Consider the following 15,173-nt stretch of genomic DNA (forward strand, 5'->3'; position numbering starts at 1 on the left):
TGTAGTAATCTGTATCAAACGTATACTTATGGAACTCATAAAATTCTCAAATAAATTGGTGGACCTGAGTAATTTATCTATTAATCATCTTCAAAAAGAATTAACTCAATAGCACTCTCCAATAAAAAGTGGCAGCAATTCTCGTGAGCGCTAAAGTTTCTGTTTTTTACAGCCTGATCGCAAAGACTTTCCCCAAGTCTTCCCAAAGGTTCTACTTGGCACAAACACTAATTAAACACAAAAAACACAACCATAACAGAGGCTAGATGATTAATTTATTACTAGACATGAACAAAAAGCAAGGAACAAAAATAAAGTTGGGTTGCCTCCCAACAAGCGCTATCGTTTAACGCCCCTAGCTAGGCATGATGATTTCAATGATGCTCACATAAAAGATAAAAATTGAAACATAAATAGAGCATCAAGAAGAATATGACTAGAACATTTAAGTCTAACCCACTTGTCGGGGAACGTAGCATAAATTCAAAATTTTCCTACGTGTCACCAAGATCTATCTATGGAGTCATCTAGCAACGAGGGAGGAGTGGATCTACATACCCTTGTAGATCGCGCGCGGAAGCGTTCAAGAGAACGGGATTGATGGAGTCATACTCGTCGTGATCCAAATCACCGATTATCCTAGCGCCGAACGGACGGCACCTCCGCGTTCAACACACGTACGGAGCAGCGATGTCTCCTCCTTCTTGATCCAGCAAGGGGGAAGGAGAGGTTGATGGAGATCCAGCAGCACGACGGCGTGGTGGTGGAAGTAGCGGGATTCCAACAGGGCTTCGCCAAGCGCTGCGGGAGGAGGGAGATGTGTCATGGGAGGGAGAGGGAGGTGCCAGGGCTTAGGTATTGCTGCCCTCCCTTTCCCCCACTATATATAGGGCCAAGGGAGAGGGGGGGCGCAGCCTTGGCCATTCCTCCAAGGAAGGGTGCGGCCAAGGGGGGGAGGAGTCCATCCTCCCCAAGGCACCTCGGAGGTGCCTTCCCCCTTTAGGACTCTCCCCTCCTCTTGTCCCTTTGGCGCATGGGCCTCTAGGGGCTGGTGCCCTTGGCCCATATAGGCCAAGGCGCACCCCCTACAGCCCATGTGGCCCCCCGGGGCAGGTGGCCCCACCCGGTGGACCCCCGGGACCCTTCCGGTGGTCCCGGTACAATACCGGTGACCCCGAAACTTGTCCCGATAGCCGAAATAACACTTCCTATATATAATTCTTTACCTCCGGACCATTCCGGAACTCCTCGTGACGTCCGGGATCTCATTCGGGACTCCGAACAACTTTCGGGTTACCGCATACTAATATTTCTATAACCCTAGCGTCACCGAAGCTTAAGTGTGTAGACCCTACGGGTTCGGGAGACATGCAGACATGACCGAGATGACTCTCCGGTCAATAACCAACAGCGGGATTTGGATACCCATCTTGGCTCCCACATGTTCCATGATGATCTCATCAGATGAACCACGATGTCAAGGACTTAATCAATCCCGTATACAATTCCCTTTGTCTATCGGTACGACACTTGCCCGAGATTCGATCGTCGGTATCCCGATACCTTGTTCAATATCCTTACCGGCAAGTCTCTTTACTCGTTCCGTAACACATCCCATGATCAACTCCTTGATCACATTGTGCACATTATGATGATGTCCTACCGAGTGGGCCCAGAGATACCTCTCCGTCACACGAAGTGACAAATCCCAGTCTCGATTCGCGCCAACCCAACAGACACTTTCGGAGATACCTATAGTGTACCTTTATAGCCACCCAGTTACGTTGTGACGTTTGGCACACCCAAAGCACTCCTACGGTATCCGGGAGTTGCACAATCTCATGGTCTAAGGAAATGATACTTGACATTAGAAAAGCTTTAGCATACGAACTACACGATCTTGTGCTATGCTTAGGATTGGGTCTTGTCCATCACATCATTCTCCTAATGATGTGATCCCGTTATCAACGACATCCAATATCCATGGTCAGGAAACCGTAACCATCTATTGATCAACTAGCCAGTCAACTAGAGGCTTACTAGGGACATGGTGTTGTCTATGTATCCACACATGTATCTGAGTTTCCTATCAATACAATTCTAGCATGGATAATAAACAATTATCATGAACAAGGAAATATAATAATAACTAATTTATTATTGCCTCTAGGGCATATTTCCAACAGTCTCCCACTTGCACTAGAGTCAATAATCCAGTTCACATCGATATGTGATTAACACTCAAGGTCACATCCCCATGTGACTAACACCCAAAGAGTTTACTAGAGTCAATAATCTAGTTCACATTACCATGTGATTAACACTCGATGAGTTCTGGGTTTGTTCATGTTATGCTTGTGACAGATGTTATAGTCAACGGTTCTGAATCTTTCAGATCCGTATGTACTTCGCAAATCTCTATGTCATCTTTTAGATGCAGCTACTATGCTATATTTGGAGCTATTCCAAATAACTGTTCTACTATACGAATCCAGTCTACTACTCAGAATAATCTGGATTAGTGTCAAAGTTTGCATCGGCGTAACCCTTTACGACGAACTCTTTTACCACCTCCATAATCGAGAAAATTCCTTAGTCCACTAGTTACTAAGGATAACTTTGACCGCTGTCCTGTGATCCATTCTTGGATCACTCTTGTACCCCTTGACTGAATCATGGCAAGGCACATTTCAGGTGCGGTACACATCATAACATACTGTAGAGCCTACGTCTAAAGCATAGGGGACGACCTTCGTCCTTCCTCTTTCTTCTGCCGTGGTCGAGCTTTAAGTCTTAACTTCATACCTTACAACTCAGGCAAGAACTCCTTCTTTGACTGATCCATCTTGAACACCTTCAAGATCATGTCAAGGTATGTGCTCATTTGAAAGTACCATTAAGCGTTTTGATCTATCCTTATAGATCTTGATGCTTAATGTTCAAGTAGCTTAATCCAGGTTTTCTATTGAAAAACACTTTCCAAATAATCCTATATGCTTTCCAGAAATTCTACGTCATTTTTGATCAACAATATGTCAACAACATATATTTATCAGAAATTCTATAGTGCTCCCACTCACTTCTTTGGAAATACAAGTTTCTCATAAACTTTGTATAAACCCAAAATCTTTGATCATCATCAAAGCATACATTCCAACTCCGAGATGCTTACTCCAGTCCTTAGAAGGATTGGTGGAGCTTTGCATACTTATTAGCATCTTTCAGGATTGAAAAAACCTTCCAGTTGTATCACATACAACCTTTCCTCAAAAAAACGTCGAGGAAACAATGTTTTGACATCCTATCTGCAAGATTTCATAAATAATGCAGTAATCGCTAATATAATTCCAACAGACTGTTAGCATCGCTACGAGTGAGAAAGTCTCATCGTAGTCAACTCCTTGAACTTGTCGGAAAACATCTTAACGACAAGTCGAGCTTTCTTAATGGTGATACTTACCATCATTATCCGTCTTCCTTTTAAAATCCATCTGCACTCAACAGCCTTACGACCATCGAGCTGTTCTGCCAAAGTCTACACTTTGTTTTCATACATGGATCCTCTCTCGGATTTTATGGCCTCGAGCCATTTATCAGAATCCGGTCCCACCATCGCTTCTCCATAGCTCGTAGGTTCATTGTTGTCTACCAACATGACTTCCAAGACAGGATTACGTACCACTCTGAAGTAGTACGCATCCTTGTTATCCCACGAGGTTTGGTAGTGACTTGATCTGAAGTTTCATGATCACTATCATAAGCTTCCACTTCAATTGGTGTAGGTGCCACAGGAACAACTCCCTGTGCCCTGCCACACACTAGTTGAAGAGACGGTTTAATAACCTTATCAAGTCTCCACCATCCTCCCACTCAATTCTTTCGAGAGAAACTTTTCCTCGAGAAAGGACCCGATTCTAGAAACAATCCCTTATTGCTTTCAGTTCTGAGACAGGAGGTATACCCAACTGTTTTGGGTGTCCTATGAAGATGCATTTATCTGCTTTGGGTTCGAGCTTATCAGCCTGAAACTTTTTCACATAAGCGTCGCAGCCCCAAACTTCTAAGAAATGACAGCTTAGGTTTCTCTAAACCATAGTTCATATGGTGTCATCTCATCAGAATTACGTGGTGCCCCTTTTAGAGTGAATGTGGTTGTCTTTAATGCCTAATCCCATAAACTATCGTGGCAATTCGATAAGAGACATCATGGTATGCATCATATCCAATAGGGTGCAGTTATGATGTTCGGACACACCATCACACTATGGTGTTCCAGGCTGTATTAGTTGTGAAACAATTTCCACAATGTCTTAATTTTGTGCCAAACTCGTAATTCAGATATTCATCTCTATGATCATATCATAGATATTTTATCCTCTTGTCACGACGATCTTTCAACTTCACCCTGAAATTACTTGAACCTTTCAATAAATCAGACTCGTAATTCATCAAGTAAATATACTCAACATCTACTCAAATCATCTGTGAAGTAAGAACATAACGATATCCACTACACGCCTCAGCACTCATTGGACTTCACACATCAAAATGTATTACTTCCAACAAGTTGCTTTCTAGTTCCATTTTACTGAAAACGAGGCTTTCAGTCATCTTGCCCATGTGGTATGATTTGCATGTCTCAAGTGATTCAAAATCAAGTGAGTCCAAACGATCCATCTGTATAGAGTTTCTTCATGCATATCTACCAACAAACATGGTTCGCATGTCTCAATCTTTTCAAAAACGAGTGAGCCCAAAGATCCATCAACATGGAGCTTCTTCATGCGTTTTATACCGATATGACTTACGTGGCAGTGCCACAAGTAGGTGGTACTATCATTACTATCTTTTGGCATGAACATGTGTATCACTACGATCGAGATTCAATAAACCATTCATTTTAGGCGTAAGACCATTGAAGGTATTATTCAAATAAACAGAGTAACCATTATTCTCCTTAAATGAATAACCGTATTGCGATAGACACAACCCAATCATGTCTATGCTCAACGCAAACACCAATCTCGATGGTAGAGGGAGCGTGCGATGCTTGATCATATCAACATTGGAAACACTTCCAACACATATCGTCAGCTCACCTTTAGCTAGTCTCTGTTTATTCCATAGCTTTTATTTCGAGTTACTAACACTTAGCAACCGAACCAGTATCTAATACCCTGGTGCTACTAGGAGTACTAGTAAAGTACACATCAACACAATGTATATCCAATATACTTCTATCGACCTTGCCAGCCTTCTCATCTACCAAGTATCTAGGGTAATTCTGCTCCAGTGGTTGTTCCCCTTATTACAGAAGCACTTAGTCTCGGGTTTGGGTTCAACCTTGGGTTTCTTCACTAGAGCAGCAGCTGAATTGCCGTTTCATGAAGTATCCCTTCTTGCCCTTTCCCTTCTTGAAACTAGTGGTTTCACCAACCATCAACAATTGATGCTCCTTCTTGATTTCTACTTTTGTGGTGTCAAACATCGCGAATATCTCAAGGATCATCATATATGTCCCTGATATATTATAATTCATCATGAAGCTCAAGCAGCTTTGTGGTAATGACTTCGGAGAACCATCACTATTTCATCTGGAAAATCAACTCCCACTCGATTCAAGTGATTGTTGTACTCAGACAATCTGAGCACAAGTTCAACAATTGAGCTTTTCTCCCTTAGTTTGCAGGCTAAGAAAATCGTCGGAGGTCTTATACCTCTTGACGTGGGCACGAGCCTGAAATCCCAATTTCAGCCCTCGAAACATCTCATATGTTTCGCGACGTTTCAAAACGTCTTTGGTGCCTCAACTCTAAACCATTTAACTGAACTATCACGTAGTTATCAAAACGTGTATGTCAGATGTTCGCAACATCCATAGACAACGTTCGAGGTTCAGCACACTGAGCAGTGCATTAAGGACATAAGCCTTCTATGAAGCAATGAGGACAATCCTCAGTTTACGGACCTAGTCCGCATAATTGCTACTATCAACTTTCAACTAAATTTTTTTTCTCTAGGAACATATCTAAACAGTAGAACTGAAGTGCGAGCTACGACATAATTTGCGAAGACCTTTTGACTATGTTCAGGATAATTAAGTTCATCTTATGAACTCCCACTCAGATAGACATCCCTCTAGTCATCTAAGTGATTACATGATCCGAGTCAACTAGGCCGTGTCCGATCATCACGTGAGACGGACTAGTCAACATCGGTGAACATCTTCATGTTGATCGTATCTACCATACGACTCATGCTCGACCTTTCGGTCTTCTGTGTTCCGAGGCCATGTCTGTACACATGCTAGGCTCGTCAAGTCAACCTAAGTGTTTTGCGTGTGTAAATCTATCTTACACCCATTGTATGTGAACGTTAGAATCTATCACACCCGATCATCACATGGTGCTTCGAAACAACGAACTGTCGCAACGGTGCACAGTTAGGGGGAACACTTTCTTGAAATTATTATGAGGGATCATCTTATTTACTACCGTCGTTCTAAGTAAACAAGATGCAAAAACATGATAAACATCACATGCAATCAAATAGTGACATGATATGGCCAATATCATATAGCTCCTTTGATCTCCATCTTGGGGCTCCATGATCATCTTGTCACCGGCATGACACCATGATCTCCATCATCGTGTCTTCTTGAAGTTGTCTCGTCATCTATTACTTCTACTACTACAGCTAACTGTTAGCAATAAAGTAAAGTAATTACATGACGTTTATGTTGACACGCAGGTCATAAATAAATTAAGACAACTCCTATGGCTCCTGCCGGTTGTCATACTCATCGACATGCAAGTCGTGATTCCTATTACAAGAACATGATCAATCTCATACATCACATATATCATTCATCACATCCTTTGGCCATATCACATCACATAGCATACCCTGCAAAAACAAGTTAGACGTCCTCTAATTGTTGTTTGCATGTTTTACGTGGCTGCTATGGGTTTCTAGCAAGAACGTTTCTTACCTACGCAAAAACCACAACGTGATATGCCAATTGCTATTTACCCTTCATAAGGACCCTTTTCATCGAATTCGATCCGACTAAAGTGGGAGAGACAGACACCCGCTAGCCACCTTATGCAACTAGTGCATGTCAGTCGGTGGAACCAGTCTCACGTAAGAGTATGTGTAAGGTCGGTCCGGGCCGCTTCATCCCACGATGCCGTCGAATCAAGATAAGACTAGTAACGGCAAGCATATTGAACAAAATCAACGCCCACAACTACTTTGTGTTCTACTCGTGCATAGAAACTACGCATAGACCTAGCTCATGATGCCACTGTCGGGGAACATAGCATACATTCAAAATTTTCCTACGTGTCACCAAGATCTATCTATGGAGTCATCTAGCAACGAGGGAGGAGTGGATCTACATACCCATATAGATCGCGCGCGGAAGCATTCAAGAGAACGGGGTTGATGGAGTCGTACTCGTCGTGATCCAAATCACCGATGATCCTAGCGCCGAACGGACGGCACCTTCGCATTCAACACACGTACGGAGCAGCGACGTATCCTCCTTCTTGATCCAGCAAGGGGGAAGGAGAGGTTGATGGAGATCCAGCAACATGACGGCGTGGTGGTGGAAGTAGCGGGATTCCAACAGGGCTTCGCCAAGCGCTGCGGGAGGAGGGAGATGTGTCATGGGAGGGAGAGGGAGGCGCCAGGGCTTAGGTATTGCTGCCCTCCCTTTCCCCCACTATATATAGGGCCAAGGGAGAGGGGGGGCGCAGCCTTGGCCCTTCCTCCAAGGAAGGGTGCGGCCAAGGGGGGGGGGAGGAGTCCATCCTCCCCAAGGCACCTCGGAGGTGCCTTCCCCCTTTAGGACTCTCCCCTCCTCTTGTCCCTTTGGCGCATGGGCCTCTAGGGGCTGGTGCCCTTGGCCCATATAGGCCAAGGCACACCCCCTACAGCCCATGTGGCCCCCCGGGGCAGGTGGCCCCACCCGGTGGACCCCCGGGACCCTTCTGGTGGTCCCGGTACAATACCGGTGACCCTGAAACTTGTCCCGATAGCCGAAATAGCACTTCCTATATATAATTCTTTACCTCCGGACCATTCCGGAACTCCTCGTGACGTCCGGGATCTCATCCGGGACTCCGAACAACTTTCGGGTTACCGCATACTAATATCTCTATAACCCTAGCGTCACTGAACCTTAAGTGTGTAGACCCTACGGGTTCGGGAGACATGCAGACATGACCGAGATGACTCTCCGGTCAATAACCAACAGCGGGATCTGGATACCCATGTTGGCTCCCACATGTTCCACGATAATCTCATCAGATGAACCACGATGTCAAGGACTTAATCAATCCCGTATACAATTCCCTTTGTCTATCGGTACGACACTTGCCCGAGATTCGATCGTCGGTATCCCGATACCTTGTTCAATCTCGTTACCGGCAAGTCTCTTTACTCGTTCCGTAACACATCATCCCGTGATCAACTCCTTGATCACATTGTGCACATTATGATGATGTCCTACTGAGTGGGCCCAGAGATACCTCTCCGTCACACGGAGTGACAAATCCCAGTCTCGATTCGCGCCAACCCAACAGACACTTTCGGAGATACCTGTAGTGTACCTTTGTAGCCACCCAGTTACGTTGTGACGTTTGGCACACCCAAAGCACTCCTACGGTATCCGGGAGTTGCACAATCTCATGGTCTAAGGAAATGATACTTGACATTAGAAAAGCTTTAGCATACGAACTACACGATCTTGTGCTATGCTTAGGATTGGGTCTTGTCCATCACATCATTCTCCTAATGATGTGATCCCGTTATCAACGACATCCAATGTCCACGGTCAGGAAACCGTAACCATCTATTGATCAACGAGCCAGTCAACTAGAGGCTTACTAGGGACATGGTGTTGTCTATGTATCCACACATGTATCTGAGTTTCCTATCAATACAATTCTAGCATGGATAATAAACGATTATCATGAACAAGGAAATATAATAATAACTAATTTATTATTGCCTCTAGGGCATATTTCCAACACCACTTCCTATGCATAGGGATTTTTTGAGCAAACAACATGTGGGAACAAGAATCAACTTGCATAGGAAGGTAAAACAAGCATAACTTCAAAACTTTAAGCACAGAGAGGAAACTTGATATTATTTCCATTCCTACAAGCATAAGTTCCTCCCTCATAATAATTTTCAGTAACATCATGAATGAATTCAACAGTATAACCAGCACCTAAAGCATTCTTTTCATGATCTACAAGCATAGAAAATTTACTACTCTCCACATAAGCAAGATTCTTCTCATTCGGAATAGTGGAAGTATCATAAGAAACTCGAATACTATAATTTTTTTCCACATTAAAAGAGTAATGTTCGGAAAAAGGGTAATCATAATCATGACAAGTTTTATAAATATAATCATCACTACTTTTTATAGCATAAGTGTCATCACAATTATCATCATAAGTAGCAACTTTGTTCTCATCATAATCAATTGAAACCTCTTCCAAGATAGTGGAATCATTACTAAATAAAGTCATGACCTCTCCGATTCCACTTTCATAATTATTATAATAAGATTCAACATCCTCCAAAATAGTGGGATCATTACTTCCTAAAGTTGACACTCTTCCAAACCCACTTTCATCAATATAATCATCATAAGTAGGAGGCATGCTATCATCATTATTAATTTGCATATCAAAACTTGGGAGACTAAAAATATCATCTTCATAAAATGTAGCATCCCCAAGCTTGGGACAAACATTAATTGCAGCAAATATACTCTCAAAAACATCATCTTCATCAAACATAGCATCCCCAAGCTTGGGACTTTTCATATCATAAGCATAATCACTCTCATCATTAATAGTATGGATAGCACCAATAGTATAGCAATTATCATCATGACAATGAGTAGTAGGAGTAACATCATTTGGGAGGGATACCTTTTTACCTTTGCTTCTCCATTTTTTCTTTTTCTTCTTCACATCATGTGTGGGTTCAACCCTCTTTTTGGAGCTCCTTATTAATGAGATTGGTTGAATAAAAGGCTCCTCCTCTTTACCTGATTCATCATAAGAAATAATAGGAGGATATTGGGAAGTATCTTCCCTTTCATTAGTATTTTCTTCGTCTTCTATTTGTTTTCTTTTCTTTATATAATTGGCAATATAAGGTTTTCAATGCAATTCACCACACAATACATATAAATTTCTTCTAGATCAATATCGAGGAATTTCTCGAGGTTATATTCTGGAATAATCTTAGTTTGATGTTTCATTTCTTCATAACCCAAAAGCAAACTAAGTTCATTATAATGTGCAAGGGAAATCAAGTCATCACAATTTTTGGACATGATTCAATCATGAGACAATTTGCATTTGATATTTAAATGACCATGTTCATTGCAAAGTTCACAAGTATGGCTAAGAAATTTTAAATTTTCAGCACTAACATTTAGCCTTTCTTGCAACCATTTAGTTTCTAAATGCTTGTGCCTCTTGCAATATCTATCTTCCCTATTTGGTGTGTACTTGCAAATCCAATGCACTCCACAAAAATTGACATGTTTATAGGAGATATTTTCATCATAACGAGTGCAATTATCATTACTACTATGGATATTCAAGGCATTCATACTAACAACATTGCAATCATGCTCATCATTCAAATATTTAGTGCCAAACATTCTAATGCATTCTTCTTCTGGCACTTGAGCACAATTATCGGAATCCTTATTCTCACAAAAGACATTAAAAAGATGAAGCATATGAGGTACCCTTAATTCCATTTTTTGTAGTTTTCTTCTATAAACAAAACTGGTGCTAAAACAAGAAACAAAAAAAATTGATTGCAAGATCTAAAGATATACCTTCAAGCTCTAACCTCCCCGGCAAAGGCGACGGAAAAGATCTTGATGTCTACTACACAACCTTCTTCTTGTAGACGTTGTTGGGCCTCCAAGTGCAGAGGTTTGTAGGATAGTAGCAAATTTCCCTCAAGTGGATGACCTAAGGTTTATCAATCTGTGGGAGGCGTAGGATGAAGATGGTCTCTCTCAAACAACCCTGCAACCAAATAACAAAGAGTCTCTTGTGTCCCCAACACACCCAATACAATGGAAAATTGTATAGGTGCACTAGTTCGGCGAAGAGATGGTGATACAAGTGCAATATGGATAGTAGATAATGGTTTTTGTAATCTGAAAATATAAAAACAGCAAGGTAACTAATGATAAAGGTGAGCACAAATGGTCTTGCAATGCAAGGAAACAAGGCCTAGGGTTCATACTTTCACTAGTGCAAGTTCTCTCAACAATAATAACATAATTGGATCATATAACTATCCCTCAACATGCAACAAAGAGTCACTCCAAAGTCACTAATAGCAGAGAACAAACGAAGAGATTATGGTAGGGTACGAAACCACCTCAAAGTTATACTTTCCAATCAATCCATTGGGCTATTCCTATAAGTGTCACAAACAGCCCTAGAGTTCGTACTAGAATAACACCTTAAGACACAAATCAACCAAAACCCTAATGTCACCTAGATACTCCAATGTCACCTCAAGTATCCGTGGGTATGATTATACGATATGCATCACACAATCTCAGATTCATCTATTCAACCAACACAACTTCAAAGAGTGCCCCAAAGATTCTACCGGAGAGTCAAGACGAAAACGTGTGCCAACCCCTATGCATAGATTCCCAAGGTCACGGAACCCGCAAGTTGATCACCAAAACATACATCAAGTGGATCAATAGAATACCCCATTGTCACCACGGATATCCCACTCAAGACATACATCAAGTGTTCTCAAATCCTTAAAGACTCAATCCGATAAGATAACTTCAAAGGGAAAACTCAATCCATTACAAGAGAGTAGAGGGGGAGAAACATCATAAGATCCAACTATAATAGCAAAGCTCGCGATACATTAAGATCGTGGCACCTCAAGAACATGAGAGAGAGAGAGAGAGATCAAACACATAGCTACTGGTACATACCCTCAACCCCGAGGGAGAACTATCCCTCCTCGTCATGGAAAGCGCCAGGATGATGAAGATGGCCACCGGAGAGGGTTGCCCCCTCCGCCAGGGTGCCGGAACGGGTCTAGATTGGTTTTCGGTGGCTACGGAGGCTTCTGGCGCCGGAATTCCCGATCTATTGTGTTCCCCGAAGTTTTTAGGGTATATGGGTATATATGGGATGAAGAAGTACGCTGGTGGACCTCCGGGCTGTCCACGAGGCAGGGGGCGTGCCCAGGGGGTGGGCGTGCCCCCCACCCTCGTGGGCAACCCGGGACTCTCCTGGTCCATCTCCGATACTCCGTGGGCTTCTTCTGGTCCAAAAATAAGTTCCGTGAAGTTTCAGGTCAATTGGACTCCGTTTGGTTCTCCTTTTCTACGATACTCTAAAACAAGGGAAAAACAGAAAGTGGCACTGGGCTCTAGGTTAATAGGTTAGTCCCAAAAATCATATAAAATAGCATATAAATGCATATAAAACATCCAGGGTTGATAATATAATAGCATGGAACAATCAAAAATTATAGATACGTTGGAGACGTATCACACATCACCGTCCAACAAGCCTATGATGGAATTACTCACGCACGGCGGTGAGCATCATGAAATTGGTGATGGACGAAGGTTGATGATGACAATGGCGACAGATTCCCTTCTCCGGAGCCCCGAACGGACTCCAGATTAGCCCTCCCGAGAGAGATTAGGGCTTGGTGGCGGCTCCGTATTGTAAAACGCGTTGAATCCTTCTCTATTTTTTTTCTCCCCGAACACGAATATATAGAGTTGGAGTTGAGGTCGGAGGAGCACCAGTGGGGCCACGAGGCAGGGGGCGCGCCCAGGGGGGTAGGCGCGCCCCCCACTCTCGTGGACAGAGTGTGGGCCCCCTGGCCTTGATTCTTTCGCCAGTATTTTTTATATATTCCAAAAATATATTCCGTTGATTTTCAGGTCCAAGAACTTTTATTTCTGCACAAAAATAACACCATGGCAATTCTGCTGAAAACAGCGTCAGTCCGGGTTAGTTCCATTCAAATCATGCAAGTTAGAGTCCAAATCAAGGGCAAAAGTGTTTGCAAAAGTATATACGTTGGAGACGTATCAACTCCCCCAAGCCTAAACCTTTGCTTGTCCTAAAGCAATTCAGTTGATAAACTGAAAGTGATAAAGAAAAACTTTTACAAACTCTGTTTGCTCTTGTTGTTGTAAATATGTAAAGCCAGCATTCAAGTTTTCAGCAAATATTATGAACTAACCATATTCACAATAACATTTAGGTCTCACGTTTACTCATATCAATGGCATAATCAACTAGCGAGAAATAATAATAAATCTCGGATGACAACACTTTCTCAAAACAATCATAATATGATATAACAAGATGGTATCTCGCTAGCCCTTTCTGAGACCGCAAAACATAAATGCAGAGCACCCCTGAAGATGAAGGGCTGACTGGAAATTGTAATTCATGGTAAAAGAGATTCAGTCAAGTCATACTCAATGTAAACTAATAATAATACATGCAAATGACAGAGGTGCTCTCCAACTGGTGCTTTTTAATAAGAGGATGATGACTCAACATAAGAGTAAATGGATAAACCCTTCGCAGAGGGAATCAGGGATTTGTAGAGGTGCCAGAGCTTGGTTTTGAAATAGAGATGAATAATATTTTGAGCGGTATACTTTCATTGTCAACATAACAACCGAGAGCTCTCGATATCTTCCATGCTACACACATTATAGGTGGTTCCCAAGCAGAATGGTAAAGTTTATACTCACCCACCACCAACAAGAATCAATCCATGGCTTGCCCGAAACAACGGGTGCCTCCAACTAACAACAATCCTGGGGGAGTTTTGTTTGCAATTATTTTGATTTGATTTGAGCATGGGACTGCGCATCCCGGTGACCAGCCATTTTCTCATGAGTGAGGAGCGGAGTCCACTCCTCTTCAGAATAACTCGCCTAGCATGGAAGACACAGACAGCCCTAGTTGATAAATGAGCTACTCGAGCATACAAAACATAATTTTTATTTGAAGGTTTAGAGTTTGGCACATACAAATTTACTTGGAACGGCAGGTAGATACCGCATATAGGAAGGTATGGTGGACTCATATGGAATAACTTTTGGGGTTTATGGAGTTGGATTCACAAGCGGTATTCCCGCTTAGTACAAGTGAAGGCTAGAAAAAGACTGGGAAGCGACCAGCTAGAGAGCGACAACAGTCATGAACATGCATTAAAATTAATCAACACTGAATGCAAGTGTGAGTAGGATATAATTCACCATGAACATAAATATCATGGAGGCTATGTTGATTTGTTTCAACTACATGCGTGAACATGTGCCAAGTCAAGCCACTCGAATCGTTCAAAGGAGGATACCACCCTATCATACCACATCACAATCATTTTGATAGCATGTTGACACGCAAGGTAAACCATTATAAACTCCTAGCAAATTAAGCATGGCATGGGAAACTATAATCTCTAATTGTCATTGCAAACATGTTTCATCCATAATAGGATGAATCAGGAATGATGAACTAATCATATTTACAAAAGCAAGAGACGTCGAGTTCATACCAGATTTTCTCATCTCAACCAGTTCATCATATATCGTCATTATTGCCTTTCACTTGCACGCTCGAATGGTGTGGATAATAATAATAGTGCACGTGCATTGGACTAAGCTAGAATCTGCAAGCATTCAATTCATGGGAGAAGATAAGGTAATGTGGGCTCTTTCTTAGATCAACAATAACGCATATGAGAGCCACTTCAACATTTTCATCATGGTCTTCTCCTCTCGACCCCCAAAGAAAAGAAAAGAAACAAAACTATTTACACGGGAAAGCTCCCAACAAGCAAAAGAAGAACGAGAAATCTTTTTTGGTTTTCTTTTTAATTACTACTACAAGCATGGAAAGTAAACTAGCTAAAAGTTACAACTAGTTTTTTTGTTTTTCTTAAGGTTTTTCCAAACACACAAGAAGAAAGCTTAAAAAGAAAATAAACTAACATAGATGATACAATGAAAAAGTATGAGCACCGACAACTGGCATGAGTGTGTGAACATGAATGTAATGTCAGTGAGAAATACATACTCCCCCAAGCTTAGGCTTTTGGCC

Source organism: Triticum aestivum, chromosome 2A (assembly GCF_018294505.1).
Source record: "Triticum aestivum cultivar Chinese Spring chromosome 2A, IWGSC CS RefSeq v2.1, whole genome shotgun sequence".
Classification (NCBI taxonomy): Eukaryota; Viridiplantae; Streptophyta; class Magnoliopsida; order Poales; family Poaceae; genus Triticum; species Triticum aestivum.